This window comes from Chenopodium quinoa, unplaced genomic scaffold, assembly GCF_001683475.1.
Source record: "Chenopodium quinoa cultivar QQ74 unplaced genomic scaffold, ASM168347v1, whole genome shotgun sequence".
Classification (NCBI taxonomy): domain Eukaryota; kingdom Viridiplantae; phylum Streptophyta; class Magnoliopsida; order Caryophyllales; family Amaranthaceae; genus Chenopodium; species Chenopodium quinoa.
Window position 1 is genome coordinate 885961 of NW_018744845.1, and position 17143 is coordinate 903103.

The following is a 17143-nucleotide window of genomic DNA, read 5'->3' on the forward strand; positions in this document are numbered from 1 at the left end:
TATTTGCTTGACATTTTGGTATAAACATAATTGCAATATAATCAATGATGAATGTCAAAAACAAAAAAAAAAAAAAAAATTGACGATAGGCTAAGCCAATCGAAAATTGCCACACAAGAACGTGTTTTACATTTGTACATTTGCAACTCCCAATAGGCCATGGTGCATTATACTTAGAATAGAGGAAGGAAGACATACAGTAATTAACATGTAGTCATGTAGAGTAATACTTCAACGCCTATGATAAGAACATTCATCAACGCCTATGATTTGGCGGCTTCATTTGGGAGGATTCTTGAACAACCATTAATTATTTGAGTGATTATTGCTGCCTAATTTAGATTAGTGGTGAGACTTAAAAGGTTCTTATCATGTGTTTTTTTATTTGCTTGACATTTTGGTATAAACATAATTGCAATATAATCAATGATGAATGTCAAAAACAAAAAAAAAAAAAAATTGACGATAGGCTAAGCCAATCGAAAATTGCCACACAAGAACGTGTTTTACATTTGTACATTTGCAACTCCCAATAGGCCATGGTGCATTATACTTAGAATAGAGGAAGGAAGACATACAGTAATTAACATGTAGTCATGTAGAGTAATACTTCCTCCATTTTATTTATTTTTTTATTTTTTTATTTTTTAGTTGACACCATTTGACTTTTACACTATTCACTAACTACACTTTGACTAGCTTTTGTAATTTATAACTATGAAAAAACATAGTCAAGTGGGATCTTGTTTGAATCGTCTCAATGTATATTTTATTAAAATCCACTTCTTATATTTTACAATGTCGTGATTTAGAGATATTAAGCGTTAAAATAGTGCATTGACAAGCGTAAAAAGAGAAAGGTGTCAACTAAAAAACACAAGGTAGTATTTATCTTATTACATAATTATATACTCCCTCCGTTTTTTTTATAAGCTAGAGCTACTATTTTCACCCTTTTTTTTATAAGGAAATTCATTTTTGAAAATCTCTTACAATATAATAATATATATCTTTATCCACTAATGTCCCCACTCTTTCTTACTTTATCATTTCTCACTCTTCCAATGGTCCCACTCTCTTTAACACCGCTTTACTTTTCAATAAAACGTCCTACCTCCAGGCGCATAGGAGCTAGTTTTCCAACCGTGGAAAGACGAAAGGCGGAAAAAGGCTCTTTAACCGGAATTTCATTGCCTCTCTTTTGTGGCTAAGGGAAAATAATTTTATCTACCCACTAACATTTTATTTTATTAAACCACCTAAAACTACGCGGAATCTCATCTCTAACCTATAAAAAAAATAAAAAATGGAGGGAGTATGTCCTATTTAATTTCTTGTACTATCGACTCCCCAGTATTTCAATACAAGTTATATAAGATAAGAAGAATTGTATTTGATTTTACTTGATTATTCACAGAGAAAAGTACAAGCATCAAATAGAGTTACAATGATACTAAGATAATTACAAAAGATATGATATGAGCAATTATCCCTAAGATTAAGGAAACTAAGCTAAGCAATATTATACAAGATAACAACTAAACAATATTTGACAAAAGATAATGACGAGCAGCAGAGTAGCACGAGATGAGATAGCTGTACATCATCGATCATTATCTTTATCCAACATGCCCCCTCAAAACGGACTGTGATGGTAATAACAGGCCGATTTTGCGTATCAGTGTAGTAAACATGAGCTTAGGCAGAGGTTTTGTAAGAGCATCCGCTAGCTGGTCATTTGTTGATATGTAGGCTACACGAAGCTTACCAGCTTGTACATTTTCGCGCACGAAATGGTAGTCTAAGGCAAGATGCTTCATACGAGAGTGAAATACAGGGTTTGCACTTACGTAAGTTGCCCAAGCATTGTCACAGTAAATGACCGAAGTAGTGGTCAGAGGATGACGCAACTCGTGCAATAAATTTTGAATCCAAAGCAGCTCGGTGGAGGCTACAGCAACAGCCCTGTATTCGGCTTCTGTGGATGACTTTGCTCTTGTCTTTTGTTTGCTGGAGGACCACGAAATAGCATTTTTACCAATGTACACGATGTATGCGGTAGTTGAGATGAAATCATCCGTATCCCTTGCCCAATCAACATCAGAGTATGCGTGAAGAGTCATAAGAGTGGACTTGTGTATGGTAAGACCCATAACAGAGGTCCCTTTGAGGTACCGTAGGAGTCTATGGAGAGACCTCATATGAAGATCAGTGGGTTGTTGCATATATTGTGCCAATTTGTTCACAGCAAAAGCCACGTTTGGTCGAGTGAGACTCAAGTATTGCAAGCTACCAATGAGTGCCTCGATATCGAGAGGGGTCTGAGAGAGGGGTGCCCGAGTGTGTTAAAGGAAGATGAACAACAAGGGGTGTGGATGTGGGTTTTGATTCATCCATATGTGCGCGACATAGGATGTCATTTATGTAACGTTGTTAGCTTAAAAACAGACCATGGTTATGAGGTATAACTTTGACTCCTAAGAAGTAGGAAAGTGTACCAAGATCCTTAAGTGAGAACCGGTTTGAAAGCTGAGAGATGAATGAATCGAGGTAGTCGGGCATATTTGATGTGATGATTATATCATGCATCAACATAGACTAGAAGATATACAGTGATGTTGTTTGCAAATAGCGTAAAAAGAGAAGGATCAGAGATAGTGTTGCGAAAGCCAACTTGAAGGAGATAATGACGAAGTTCGGTGTACCAAGCTCTAGGATCTTTCTTTAAACCATATAGAGCTTTATGCAATTTGCAAACATGGGCGGGATATTGGGGGTTTACAAACCCGGGTGGTTGAACAGTGAAGACATCATCGGTAAGAGTGCCTTGAAGAAAGGCATTGTTGATGTCTAATTGACGGAGAGGCCAGCCGTGTGAAACGACAAGAGAGAGGACTAGTCTGACTGTGGTAGGCTTGACCACGGGACTAAATGTTTCCCATAGTCGATGCCCACTCGTTGGGTGAAACCACGAGCTACAAGACGAGCCTTGTATTGTGTAATGTCACCGATTTTATTTCGTTTAATACGAAAAACCCATTTACAACCCACAACATTTTGGGAAGCAGAAGAGGGGACAAGAGACCATGTGTTGTTGTGTTGAAGAGCTTGGATTTCGGCCTCCATAGCTTTTCTCCACACCGGACTCTTTAGGGTTTGAGTGATGTTTTTAGGTAGGGTAGTCTAATGGGCTTAGACATTGAGGTTTAATTTGTTTATGGGCTTGCGGATACGATGTTGAAGACGAGTGATTATTTGGGGGGAGGTAAACCTGGGCATCGTGCCGTGCCAGGCGTGCCCAGGTTTTCGTGTCATGTCGTGCCGGCCAATTTCAAAGGCCAGCCCACGGCCTGGCACGGCCCTCGTGCCTGGCGGGCTCGTGCCGTGCCGGCCTTCGTGCTGGCCTGGCGGGCTGGCCTTGTGTAAATAATTTTTTTTTATTATTTATTTTTTGTTAATGGTTAATAACTTATAAATTATAAAATTATAATTATAACTTATAACTTATAAGTTATAAAATTATAAGTTATAAAATAAATTAAGTTAAACATTTATGTTTTATTATTTTTTATATTCAATATTTATATTTATATATCTAGTTTATACTATTACTTTAAAATTTAATGTTTATGATTTATTAAATATTTTTTTGTATTATTAATTGGTATAATTTTCTTTTTGTTATATTAATATACAAATTATAACAAACGGGGAAAAAAGGCAAATTGGACTTTGGATGTGAATAATGCATACTTCATATTATTATTACTTGAGTTGAGAAAATTATACAATGATAACAATGAAAATTGGATAATGATAATATTGATAAGCGATAATGATTAAAATCGTACAATATACAAAAATTGTCTATTCTTCTTGTTGCTGTCTTCGTCTTCGTCGTCGACTTCGGCTTCGGCTTCATCGGCTAGTTGGATAGATTGGGAACTAGCCGAACCCGAACGGTCGGAAGTGGAGGTTCCTTCATTGTTGTCGTTGTCCTCGTAAGAACGGTCTTGTGAGCGATTTTCCGCATCCAACCAATTTTTGAAACACATGCACATTTCTAGTGTTTCGGGTTTTAGACTTGTTCTTCTATCGTCCAGAACCCTTCCGGATGCGCTGAAAGCTCGTTCGGAGGCAACAGAGGAGACTTGGATACCAAGAATGTCTCGTGCCATTTCCGCCAAAGTTGGATGCTTCTCGCTTTGTTGTTTCCACCATGCAAGGAGGTCGAGGTTGTTTATCTCATCGTCGTCCATGCCTTTGGTGAAGTCGTAACTCAGGTACATTTGCAACTCTGAGACGTCGCTTTGCGTTCTCCTGATTGATGAATCACCTGAAAACCTTGAAACCAAGTTAGTAGCTTGTGAAAATAAATGTTTGGCTTTCTTACTTACATTTTTGGATGGCTAGGAAGGGCCTAAGCGAGGAACGGTGCCATATTTGATTTCATAGACTCTATCTAAAGCAAAAAACTGATCCTTCACATGAGTCTTATAGGTTTCCACATCATCGTCAAGATTCATGCATTGAAAATAAATGTCAACTAACATAAATGTGTTTTCATACTTTTGCCTAGGATCTAATATGGATGCAAAAATATAAATCAAAGGAATTTCACTATAATATTTACGCCACTTTGTTTCCATTGCTGAAAGATACTGATCATAATCACTTTGGCTGCGATGATCAGCGAAAAGTTGGGCGAGTAAACATGCATTAGAAAGAAAGTTTTGAGCACAAGGATTGTAAACTAAAGAAAAACAATACGTCATGTTATATAATAACTGTAAAAATTGCATATATCTTTCACAGTTATACCAATCATCATCATATAAAGCAGTTTATGGAAATTTTTGGTTGTAAAATATTGTTAACGGATTCTTGTACTCAATTGCCTTGGTTAACATGTCATAGGTAAAATTCCACTTAGTTGGGCAATCGATTTTGATTTTTATTGCCCTTATCTTTTGTTGTCTTAGAAAACTCTTCCATTCTTGGTACCTCATGTTTGAGCTATTAATAGACATAATAGCATCTCTGATTTTGTTGTAGTATGGGCCAATTACCCGAACTCCATCCTGTACACATAAGTTAAGTACATGGCAAACACATCTAGTATGAAGAGCATCACCGTCTAATATTACATCGGTTAAGTTTTGTTTGACAAGATTAGCTGTGTATGTCATAGAGGTTGCATTGTCAAAAGTCATAGACATCATTTTATCTCGAAGGTTGTATTCGTCTATTGCTTGCATTAAATGGTGAGCAATGTTAATACCGGTGTGTGGGTATTCCAGCATTTTGAAATGTATTATTCTTTTTTGTAACAACCATTGATCATCTACCCAATGGCAAGTCACACATAAATAGTGATATTTATAACTACTATCCCAAGAATCGGGTATCAAAGACACTCTACAGTTAAGGTTACTCAATTCGGCTTGTAACCGCAATTTGTACTCTAGGAAGTTTTTCATGGCGCGGAACGAACGGTTTTCCTAGAGATTCTTTTATGTTGGGGTTGTAGTGCTTTGTTAATGTAAGTGTTAAATGGGTCACTTTCCGAGAAAAGAAAAGGTTGTTCGGCGTGTACTATCATTTTCCCTAGTTCATCTCTATCCCTCTCATAGTTGTGGTAAAGCCGTGTGGATGGTACTGGGAAATTTTTGGCTGGGTTGGATCACTAGCTGGTTGTGCACAAGTTTTCATGTGTCTACTTAAGTGTCCCGTCCCGGAGTTGGATAATGCCAAGAATACACTATTACATGTTTTACATTTTGCATGTGTTTGGGGGTTTATTTTGGAGGAAATGACGCCATACATCACTCTTTCGGTTTTTCAAAAGTAGCATCTCACTTTCGGTTAACCATTCATGATGTGTGTTTGGGTTAGTAGTAGTAGAAGGGGTAGAACCGGAGGGAATTTGGGTATCTTCTTGGCTATTTTGGCTAGAATAATAGTTTTGTTGATCACCAAAATAATTAGGTGGGAATTGACCGAATTGTAGGAATTGTTGTGGTGGTTGAAATTGGTTTGATGGTGGAAATTGGTTTGGTGGTGGTGGTGGAAATCCTGACATATTATAGGGTTGAAAACCGAAAGTACCATCGTGCCTAAATGGCTCATAGCCCGGGGGGAAGTAACCGGGGTCATTGGTTGGACTCGGAATTTGGGGGCTCGTTGTATTAGGTGGTTCCCTAGAACTACTACTACGGCCAAGTCGGCCTTCCCCCCCCCCCCCAGATGATGGGTTGTTCGATGCCATAATTAACAATTAGATTTTTAATAAAAACTGATTAACAATAATAATAATTAATAACAACAATTTTAACAATAAAAATAACAATAATAATAATTAATAACAACAACAATAATAAATAATAACAATAATTGTAACAATAATAATAATTAATAACAACAATTATAACAATAACAATTAACAACAATAATAATTAAACAAGATTATTCTAATAATAACAATAAAAACAATAATAAATTAAAGATAGTTTAGATCTTACAACCGTGCTTCAACGCTCCACTAATTAAGATTACGAACTTTTTAATTTTTTCCGATATTAAGAAAATAATTAGAGAATTTAAGAGAATTATTAGAGAATATAAGAGAATAAGATATTAAGGATTATTAGAGAATATAAGAGATTAGAAGAAGAGATTGTGATTTTGTGATTTGGGAAGTGAATGGAGGTGGGTATTTATAGAAATTTTGGGGAGTAATTTGGCTAAAATATAGCCGTTAATGGCTATTGTAAAACGGTAATATTACCGTTATTAACTGCAGGCACGCGGTCCATGCCGGGCCGGCACGAACTTTGTGCCTAGCAGGCCGTGCTTCACACCGTGCCACGTGCCGGGCCAACGTGCCAGCACGCCGAGACACGGCCGTGCTCGTGTCAGGTTGTGCCTGGAAAAACCAGGATCGTGTCCGTGGCACGAAATTCGGTGGGTGTGCCAGGCCGGGCCTGGGGTTGGGCCGTGCCGTGCTGCGTTGAATGGCGGGCCGTGCTGGGCGGCACGCGGGCCACCCCGGCCCGTGCCCAGCTTTAGGGAAGAAGAGATTGTGATTTTGTGATTTGGGAAGTGAATGGAGGTGGGTATTTATAGAAATTTTGGGGAGCAATTTGGCTAAAATATAGCCATTAACTAGCCGTTAATGGCTGTTGTAAAACGATAATATTACCGTTATTAACAGCAGGCACGCGGGCCGTGCCGGGCCGGCACGAACTTCGTGCCTGGCGGGTCGTGCCTACGTGTCGTGCTTCACACCGTGCCACGTGTCGGGCCAACGTGCTAGCACGCCGGGCCACGACCGTGCTCGTGTCGGGTCGTGCCTGGAAAACCAGGATCGTGTCCGTGGCATGAAATCCGGTGGGCGTGCCAGGCCGGGCCTGGGGTCGGGCCGTGCCGTGCTGCGTCGAATGGCGGGCCGTGCTGGGCGGAACGCGGGCCACCTCGGCCCGTGCCCAGCTTTAGGGGGAGGTTAGAGAGGGTTGCGGGGTGGGTGATAGGGAATGTGATGATGATGATGATGAGGAAGGATGGGAGCATGACGAAGGAGTAGGGGATGGAGGTGAGTTACGAGAGGCAGAAGGTGAGGATGGGTTGATGGGCGAGCTTGGAGATGACGGTGTCGTAGGAGGGTTATGCAAGACAGTAGGTGAGGACGTGTGTAGAGACTGGATGACTAAGGGAGCCCATTGTTCGAGGAGTTCATTTGTGGAGGTGCATGGGGAGTGCGTTAGTGATTTATAAGGAAAGATAGACTCAAGGAATTGAACATGTCGTGATGTGTAGATGCGCATGGTCGATGGATCAAGACAGTAATATGCGCTTTGAGAGGGAGAATAACCAATGAAGATACATGGTTTCAATTTTGGGTCGAGTTTGTGGGTTGTATATGGTTTAAGCCAAGGATAGCATAAACACCCAAAACTACGAAGTTTAGTATAGTTTGGTTTGGAACTAAAAAGTTTAAAATAGGGAGAGACGTTGTTTAGAGTGGGTGTGGGAAGCCGGTGTATTAGATAGGCGGCCGTAGAGGCGGCATTAGACCAGAAATCAAGAGGCATGTTTTCATGGGAGAGTAGAGAGAGAAATGTTTCGACTATATGCCTATGTTGACGTTCAGAATATCCATTATGTTCGGGGGTATGCGGAGAAGTGGTGAGATGGGAGACACCATCAATGGTAAGATAATGTTGTAGGGTGAGATATTCACCTCCATTGTCTGAATAAAGAATTTTGAGCGGTAGTTGAAAATATTTTTCTACAAGAGCTTTGTAGCGGATGAAAACAGACTTAGTATCCGATTTTTGTTTTAAGTTGTATAGCCAAATGTACTTGGAATAATGATCAACAAAGATTAAATAATATTTGTAGTTGTCATGAGAGTAAACAGGGGAAGTCCACAAATCAGTGTAAACATATTCAAGGGAAGCAAAGGATTTAATAGAGGAGATAGAGAAAGGAAGTTTGTGACTTTTATTACAAGCACACGAATTACAATCTAAAACGGAAATTGGAGAAACATTTAATTTATTTTGTGAAATAATATGCTTAAAGATAGCCCTAGATGGATGACCTAGACGATGATGCTAATCAATTGAAGACGATGTGCTCATAGATGCCTCGACTAGTTTTCCCTTGAAATAGCACTATCTCCGTTGAAGGGTCCTTCAAGAGAAAAGAGTTAGATTGAAAAGAAATAGATATATTGTTATCACAACAAAGCTGAGAAATAGAGATTATATTTTTGGTCATAGATGGAACAACTAGGACATTTTTAAGTATTAGATTGGAAATAGTGCAAGAGCCAATATGAGAAATATGAAGACCCTTACCATCCCCAACGATTAATTCTTCAGTGCCATCATAGGGTGCATGAAGGGAGAGATTAGTGAGGTCATTAGTGACATGATGAGAGGCGCCACTATCAAGAAGCCACGAAGTAGAGGAAGAGGAAGGAGATGATAGTTGGGTATGGTGTGCTTGCGGCTTAGGTGCAGGCCGAGAGGATTGCTGTGTGGAGGAGTGACGTGGTGGAGGTGGTGAGGCAGAAGGGAATTGTTGTGCAAATATGGGACAACAAGCCACTACATGACCCTTTTCTCGACACCATTGGCATTTTCCTAGGAAGGGGCGGGGATTGGTTGTATGGGAAGGTGTGGGAAGCAGACCGTGGGACGGCTTAGGGGAGGGATGGTGCTGCGGCTTTGTATAGGTAGCAAAGGCTGTTGCGGGAAGGGCCGAGGCCGTTGTAGATTGGGTTTGAAGGATGGAAAGCTCTTTGTTAATGAGCTTCTCGTGAAGCTCTTCAAAAGAGATGGGTGTGTCTCGGCCATTTACAGAGTCTATGAAGGACTTGTATGAATCATCAAGACCGGCGAGGACACGGTCTATGAAATCCTCGTGGTCAATGGGCTTTTCGAGAGCAGCTAGGTGATCAGCACACTCTTTGAGATAGCGCATATAATCAGAGATGGAGGAAGGACCTTTAACAATACGGTGAAACTTATCACGTAATTGTTTGATATGGCCACGGGAAGGAAGGGCATAGGTTTGATGTAGTTTTTCCCAAAGTTGAGCCGAGGTTTTGGCCTAGTTGATGAGAGGAACTAGGTTGGGTGAAATGGTACCAATTAGGGAGCCAAAGAGAAGGCGATCTTGGCGAGTCCAGTAGATATAGTCAGGGTTTGGATTGTCAACACCATCAGTTGTAATTGTAGGAGGAGGGCAACGTGTACTTCCATTGAAGAAGTGAAAGACATCATGCCCAACAAGCAAGGCTTCTACTTGGAGTTTCCATGATAGATAGTTGGTTGGGGTAAGCTTGAGGACATTATGCATGTTAACAACAATGAAAGGTTTCATGGGATTGGACGGGTTTGACAGTTGGTAGGAGGTTTCGGAGGTGAAGAAAGTCATGGGAAGGCAGCGGAAGAAGACGTGGTCGTGCGTGTGTTTGGTCGTCAGATCAAGAATCTGATACCATATAAGATAAGAAGAATTGTATTTGATTTTACTTGATTATTCACAGAGAAAAGTACAAGCATTAAATAGAGTTACAATGATACTAATATAGTTACAAAAGATATGATATGAGCAATTATCCCTAAGATTAAGGAAACTAAGCTAAGCAATATTGTACAAGATAACAACTAAACAATATTTGACAAAAGATAATGACGAGCAACAGAGTAGCATGAGATGGGATAGCTGTACATCATCGATCATTATCTTTATCCAACAAGTTATACCAAAACAACAAAACATCATCGTAGTCATTAACCTTTAGGAGTTGTGCAAGAGAGACTGGACTAGCTGAAGAACTATTCTATATTGTTGTATTTAAAATTGGATTTGATAATTGAAATGAACTTCCAACTGGACTTGAAGAGACCTCTTGATCATAAACTACTTGTTTAGCCTTTTTTCTTCAATTTGATATGCCAATAATTCTTTATCTCATTTAATGTTCGACCAGGTAATCTAGCTGTAATAGTAGACCACCTAAGAGTTTGAGGAAAAAAAAATAATAAAAAAAATCAATTGAGTTAGCAGAAAGATAGACGATAATATTCGTAAACCATATACTTCCTCCGTTTTTTAAATATTGCACCACTTGTCTTTTAAGGAAGTTTTACAAATATTGAACCATGTTCATTTTAGGAAAGAAAATATTTGTGTTCACACTATAAATACCTTATATACCCTTACCTTTAAACTCTTGATTCTTTTTTTTGAAACAAAACCCTTGATTCTTTTTTTTTTGAAACAAAACCCTTGATTCTTTTTTTTTGAAACAAAACCCTTAATTCTTTTTTTTGAAACAAAACCATTGATTCTTTTTTTTGAAACAAAACCCTTGATTTTTTAGTTTATGTTTCAATCACATGGACAATTTTATACTTTTACCTTTCTCTCCTTTTCTTTTTCTTTTTCCCACTACCAAAAAATTTGTATCCAACCCTATGATGCAATATTATTAAATTAAAAAAATAAATAAAAAAGAAAAACAAAAATAAAAAAACAGAGGAAGTACATTAAATAAGTGATAACGTAAGAGGGCATATATGCCTATTTCCGATTATTTGATGCATTTTGATGATGGTTAATTCTTCTTCAACGCTAAAATGGCCTCGTTTGATATCCGGTCTCAAGTAGTTTGTCCATCGAAATCTGCAACTTTTTCCGCATCTCATCAAACCTAAATACATCACATATTGACATACTTATTAGCTTGTATGAAGCATATTGGAATATCACATATTGACATAATAATAGTTGCTAAATTTCTGAAATAAGTAAATGACCCAACCATATTTTAATATTGGAAAAGTATTTAAATTATTTGGTTCGTTTAAAAATATATTTTAATATTGGAAAAGTATTTGAATTATTTGATTCGTTTAAAAATTATCATGTTATTTATTATTTGTATTCTTTAGCTTCATTCCTAAACGAAACATGTGATTGTCCCACTACATTGATAACAAAAAATAGAGTTAAACACTTCATAAATTAAGAGATTACTCTCTTATTATCATATGATTGTGAGATGAAATCCTTTAATTTTGAGAATGGATTCTCTCTCTTAATAATGAGTCGGTACACTCATGTATTTAAGGTGAAAAAAGCTGGGATTAAGTAAACCATCGGTCCATCAATTGTGTTTTGTAAATTTGTTTACTACAGAATACAAGATATCTCCTTTTCAAGAATGATGGTCCAAAATCTATATAATTATTATACCTTATTTACTCTTATTTCATACGAGTAGAATATACATCTATATATTGCTCTAACAGATGATTTTTTTTTCCCCTTTAATAATGTTCTATACCCTCCGTTTAGTTTACCTTCTGCACTATTTAAATACATCAATTTGACTAAGGTTGATACTTTATGCATAAAATTAAACATAGCTATGTTGGTATTTAGTAGAATTGTCTCAATATATACTCTTTCAGCTTTTACTCCCTCCGTTTTTAAATGCTTGTTCACTTTTCATTTCCGATCGTTTTTAAATATTTGCTTCATTTTCTTATTTGGAAAGTTTTTAAAATATTTAATTCATTTCTTTCAACTAATAGACCCAACATAAATCATATTTTATTAATTTCATATTATCTCCTCCAATTCTCTCAATTACTTTTGCTTTTTACTATTTTTTTATTCTTTCACCTATCCCACTACCTCCATATTTTATTACTTTCTCAAATTTCTCCTAAAACTTAGCGCATAGAGAAATGAAGCAAGTATTTAAAAACAGAGGGAGTAATAGTTTATTTTACTCCGTACATTTTGATAATTATAAATACTATTAGTCAAAGTTCCACGTTAATGAATGTATTTGTCAAATTGAGACACTTAATTTTGAAACAAAGGGAGTACATTGGACTTAATTTTCATTGATAAAATACGATTTGATGGAAATACTAAAAGAAGATAAATTAAGTAAATGTAACAGCTTGCTTAGGGAGTGCCTGCCAATTAGCATGTCCAAATCTTTGAATATACTCTCTCCGTCCCATAATATAGTTCCTGTTTTCCTATTTTAGAGACCCAAAAATGTTATTCTTGTTTTTATTTTTGGATAGTATGTAAAGACCATTATACCCTCATTTCTTTTAACGTTATTCATTGTACTTCCTAGATTATCCTTAAATTTTGCACATGCATTGTACTTTTTCAACTTTTTCTCTCTAATTTTTGTCTATAATTATACTTTTAACTTTTATTAATGTACTTCTTCTACTTTCTCTTCTTATTTCTTAAATACCGTAAAAAAACACAAACAGAAATTATATTATGGGACGGAGGGAGTATGAGATTAGAATTTTATCTTCTTCCGGTGCCCATTGCCTTTTCTTCAATCCCATGTTCTCACAACATGGTTTTCTTACCATTTTCTTTCCTCTTTCCAATGTACAAGTTTGGTAGGTTAACTATTTTTAGCTCTTTTATGTATAGTACTTATAAGTCATTACAAATAACTATATATAGACATCTTCCATCTCCACTTTCTCAAAAATGCTCACTATATTTAGTGACTTTATAATAGATATATGCTCACTATATTTAGTGACTTTATAATAGATATCATGCGCTAAAACAATTTTAAGCCACCTTAATAATTACTCCCTCCATTTCTATTTATTTGCCCCATTGTCAAAATGTGGATCAAACTTTAATAATTTTGAGTCTCATAAATTCTCATTGTTCTACCAGAGGAAATATAGTCATGTGGAATCTTATTTGGTTCATCTCATTATAAATTTTATTAATGTTAACTTTTTATAATATTTACGCATATGGATATTGAGATATAAACGTTTTTATACGTGCCTTGAAGACCGCATAATGTCAAATGGGCAAAATAACGGGACAGAGGGAGTACTCACTACCAATTGGTTGTTGGTGTAGTGGTGATTGAGGCTGCAGTTGGTAGGGAGGACCGCGTGTTCGATCCCCCGCAACAATAATTAGGAGAGGACTGGAACCTAACCACTCAGAACTGATCACTGAATCCAAATTAGCCCAAAGGGTGAATCGGGTGGAATACCCCAAAATTGGTGTAGTGGTGATTGAGGCTGCAGTTGGTAGGGAGGACCGCGTGTTCGATCCCCCCGCAACAATAATTAGGAGAGGACTGGAACCTAACCACTCAGAACTGATCACTGAATCTGAATTAGCCCAAAGGGTGAATCAGGTGGAATACCCAAAAAAAAAAAAATATAACTCACTAAAAAAAAAAAAAACAGGAAAAAAAGGTATGCCCTCTCTTGCTTTATACTAGTTTTATTTGCACGCATAAGTAAAATTAAAAGATAAATAAAAAAGAGAATATACAATCTAACATCAAGCTGGAGGTTGGTTTTTTTTTTGTTTTTTTTTTTTTTTCAAATGGATAGGAGATTATGTAATTGCATTATCATCTGAAAGCACACCTACCTTGACGGTTTTGATTAATAATATTCCTTTTGTTTTCTTTTGATGTTTCTGGGTTTATTTTGCACATTTTTCAGTGCATATTTTTTATCAATAATATATTGATTATGTCTTAGGGCATTGTTGGATTGAGGGAGATGTATTATTAGGGTAATAAAAGTCAAACTAAGCAAATTGAAAGTGAATATAGGGAAGGAGGAGATACTGATGGTGTGATTGTAAGGAAAATTATGTAGTGATGGTGTGGTATGAGATGAAGAAAAAGAAACTAATACCCTCATTTTGGGGGTAATAGTTACACTAGGGGGAGGGTGGGTAACTATTACCCTCATTATGAGGATAATAATTCCTCCATCTCTCTTTTTTCCTCATGGCACAACTATCTTATTTCATTTGTAAACACCTTGTCTCCTACAACAACACTTCTAATTACTTATGTTTTTTCAAGTTTGACATTTATTACCTCCTTAATATGTTACCTTCAATCCAAGCATGCCCTTAGTGAGAATCAAATATGACTAACATCTCTTAAAAAAAAAAACCTTAACGTAATTTTTTTTTTTTTTCTCCTCCTTCTTCTTCTTCTTCTAGATTAAGTATATCCGTTCAATTTCATTTTGAAGAAATTAAATAAGCAACTTTTAATGTTCCAAATTCTCAAAAAAAATTATAACGTGTTGGCAATTGACATATCTTTATCAACCATACAACTTTCCTTTTGTTTTGGTAACTCTTTTCCAAAAACCCTAAAATACTTTGAATCTACCAAAACCACTTAGATTTCAATTAAGCAATCACTATTAGATATACATGACTCACATGACTCAACGCTGGTCAAAATTCAAAAAGTGATTTTTCTGTGTGGCCGGGGTTATTTATTCATGGGTTACTTATTTAGTAGTTACTTATTTAGGGGTTACTTATTCAAGGGTTACTCAGTCAGTCAAGGGTTATTTATTTTGGAGTTACTTATTTAGGGGTTACTCAGTCGGTCAGGGGTTACTTATTTTAAATTTACTCAGTCGGTTAGCGCGTTTTCCGTATGAGAGTAACCCCTGACCGACCGAGTAACTCCTGAATTAGTAATCCCTGAATAAGTAACCCCTGAATGACCGAGTAACACTTGAATAAGTAACCCCAAAATAAGTACCTATAAGTAACTCCAGCCACACATTGTTACCAGCCACATATAAGAATTTGTGAAATTCGAAACTACCCGTATTATCTCTCTTTTGCTTAGTCTTCACTAGTCACTCCATTATTGGGTTTAAATAGAGGTGATCAAGCTGGGGGCCGAGCCACTAGCCCGGCCTAATTTTGGACGGGTTTTGGATGTGAAAATTCGGCCCTGATCGAAGTATTTGTTTGAACGGGCCATGCACAAGCAATTTTATGTTTTTAAGTTAATTTTTAAAATGACTAGTAAAAAGTAAAAACCTAAAAAGCCCGGCCCGTTAGGCCCACTCTAATTTATGGGTTTTGGGCAAGCATATTTGGCCCGAATTGAACCTTGGCCCGGCTTGCCTCATAGCCATCTCAGCTCTGGATTTAAATACTACCTCCGGTTTTTATTACTCGCAACAAATGGGTATTATTTTTGGTCTTTCAATTTCTTAGCTTTTGAAGTAGTAAGCAATCTTTGAAGCATAAATTTCAAAAATACGTGTTTGAAAATTGGTTTAATATAAATAAAGTATGTGATGTATAATACAATTTTTTTTTTTTTTTGAACAAATAATACAAGTATATATAAAGGCAAGATAAGGTGAGATTAAGGTATGGCACAATGACAAATAGGATTAGATAAGTCCAATTTATAGAAGAAGAAAAAAAAAACAACTTAATTCAATTCAAAAAATATAAGGGACATTGAAGTTTAAATCACATGCGACAAAAATAAATTCTAACATTTTCAGATAAATTTAAATCAAAGAAAGTAAATTGATTAGATCCTTAAAAACAAAATATTGGAAGAAACGATTACTATGACGATTAAAAATTTCCCCCTTACTCTCATTTGAACTGTGTCAATAGATAACAGTACACTCATAGTCTCATAACTAGTGGTGCTTTTATAGAACATATATAGAAGTAGTATTATTCAGAAGTAAGTTGTTTTTTACAAGTAAATCAACTTCCTAGGAAGCTAAGAGAAAAATTTTGTTGGTTGAAGAAAGTTAACTTACCTAAGGTGGGGAATGAGACGGGATAGTAATATACGAAGTACAATCTATGTGAAATAGAACATTCTAAAACAGGCAAATTTCTATGATTCGATCAACTAAATATTTCAATTTTAATATTTTAGTGCTCATTTTATTTATCCTACCAAACAAACACTCAAAACATTTTTTAAATTACAATTAAAATAATTTTAAAAACTTCTAAACAAACACCCAAAAGAATGGGAATTAGATGGATAAGCAAAAGCTGCAATTAAATATTGATCTAAGAAATCATTTATGTTTGTTGCAAAAAATATCATTGATTTGTTCGCATGGCCTAATGGATAAGGCGCTCGCCTCCGGAGCGGGAGATTGTGGGTTCGAGTCCCATTGTGAACGCTTTTTCATTAAGCTTAAGAATGCTGCGAGAAAAAAAAACAATGTTAAAACTTTTTTTTTCTTTTGAGAAACTTGTAGCTTGTACATGTTTTCGTGTAATTAGGGGTGAGCAAAAATTCAGGGCATCATGAATCGAAATCGGAACCTGTTAGGAATTGTAAGTTTCGAAATCGGACCTATACAAGAAGTTCCGGTTCCGGGTAGTAAAATAGAGAACTTGTTGCAACAGGTACCGGTTTAGGTTCCCGATATTTTGGAACTGGAACTTGTAGGGTACCTGTAACCTAATAAAAGTGTTACTTAAGCCCAAATCATATATCAATTTAAGCCCAATTTTCACTTAATATAAATAAAAATAATTGTTATAACTATATGTATTAAATTTGGTAAACAACTATTTTTGGTTTATTATATTTGCAAACTGTAAATTTATGAACCTATAATTTTTTAAAAAAAATTGCAAAAAAGTACGAAATATAGAAAAAGACATAGTACCCTTGTATTGGAACAAGTTTCGGTTCTGATTTCCAATTTTCAGGAATCTGTTCAACAAGTTCCAGTTCCGGTTCTCATTTTTAGGAACCTGTTGCAACAGGTTCCGGTTCCGA

General features: G+C 36.3%; 1 non-coding gene across 1 annotated transcript; it reads left to right on the forward strand.

Moving 5' to 3' along the window:
* Positions 1-16462: 16462 nt before the first annotated feature.
* On the forward strand, positions 16463-16535 carry TRNAR-CCG. Its single transcript has one exon. It is a non-coding gene; the product is annotated as a tRNA-Arg (tRNA).
* Positions 16536-17143: the final 608 nt, after the last annotated feature.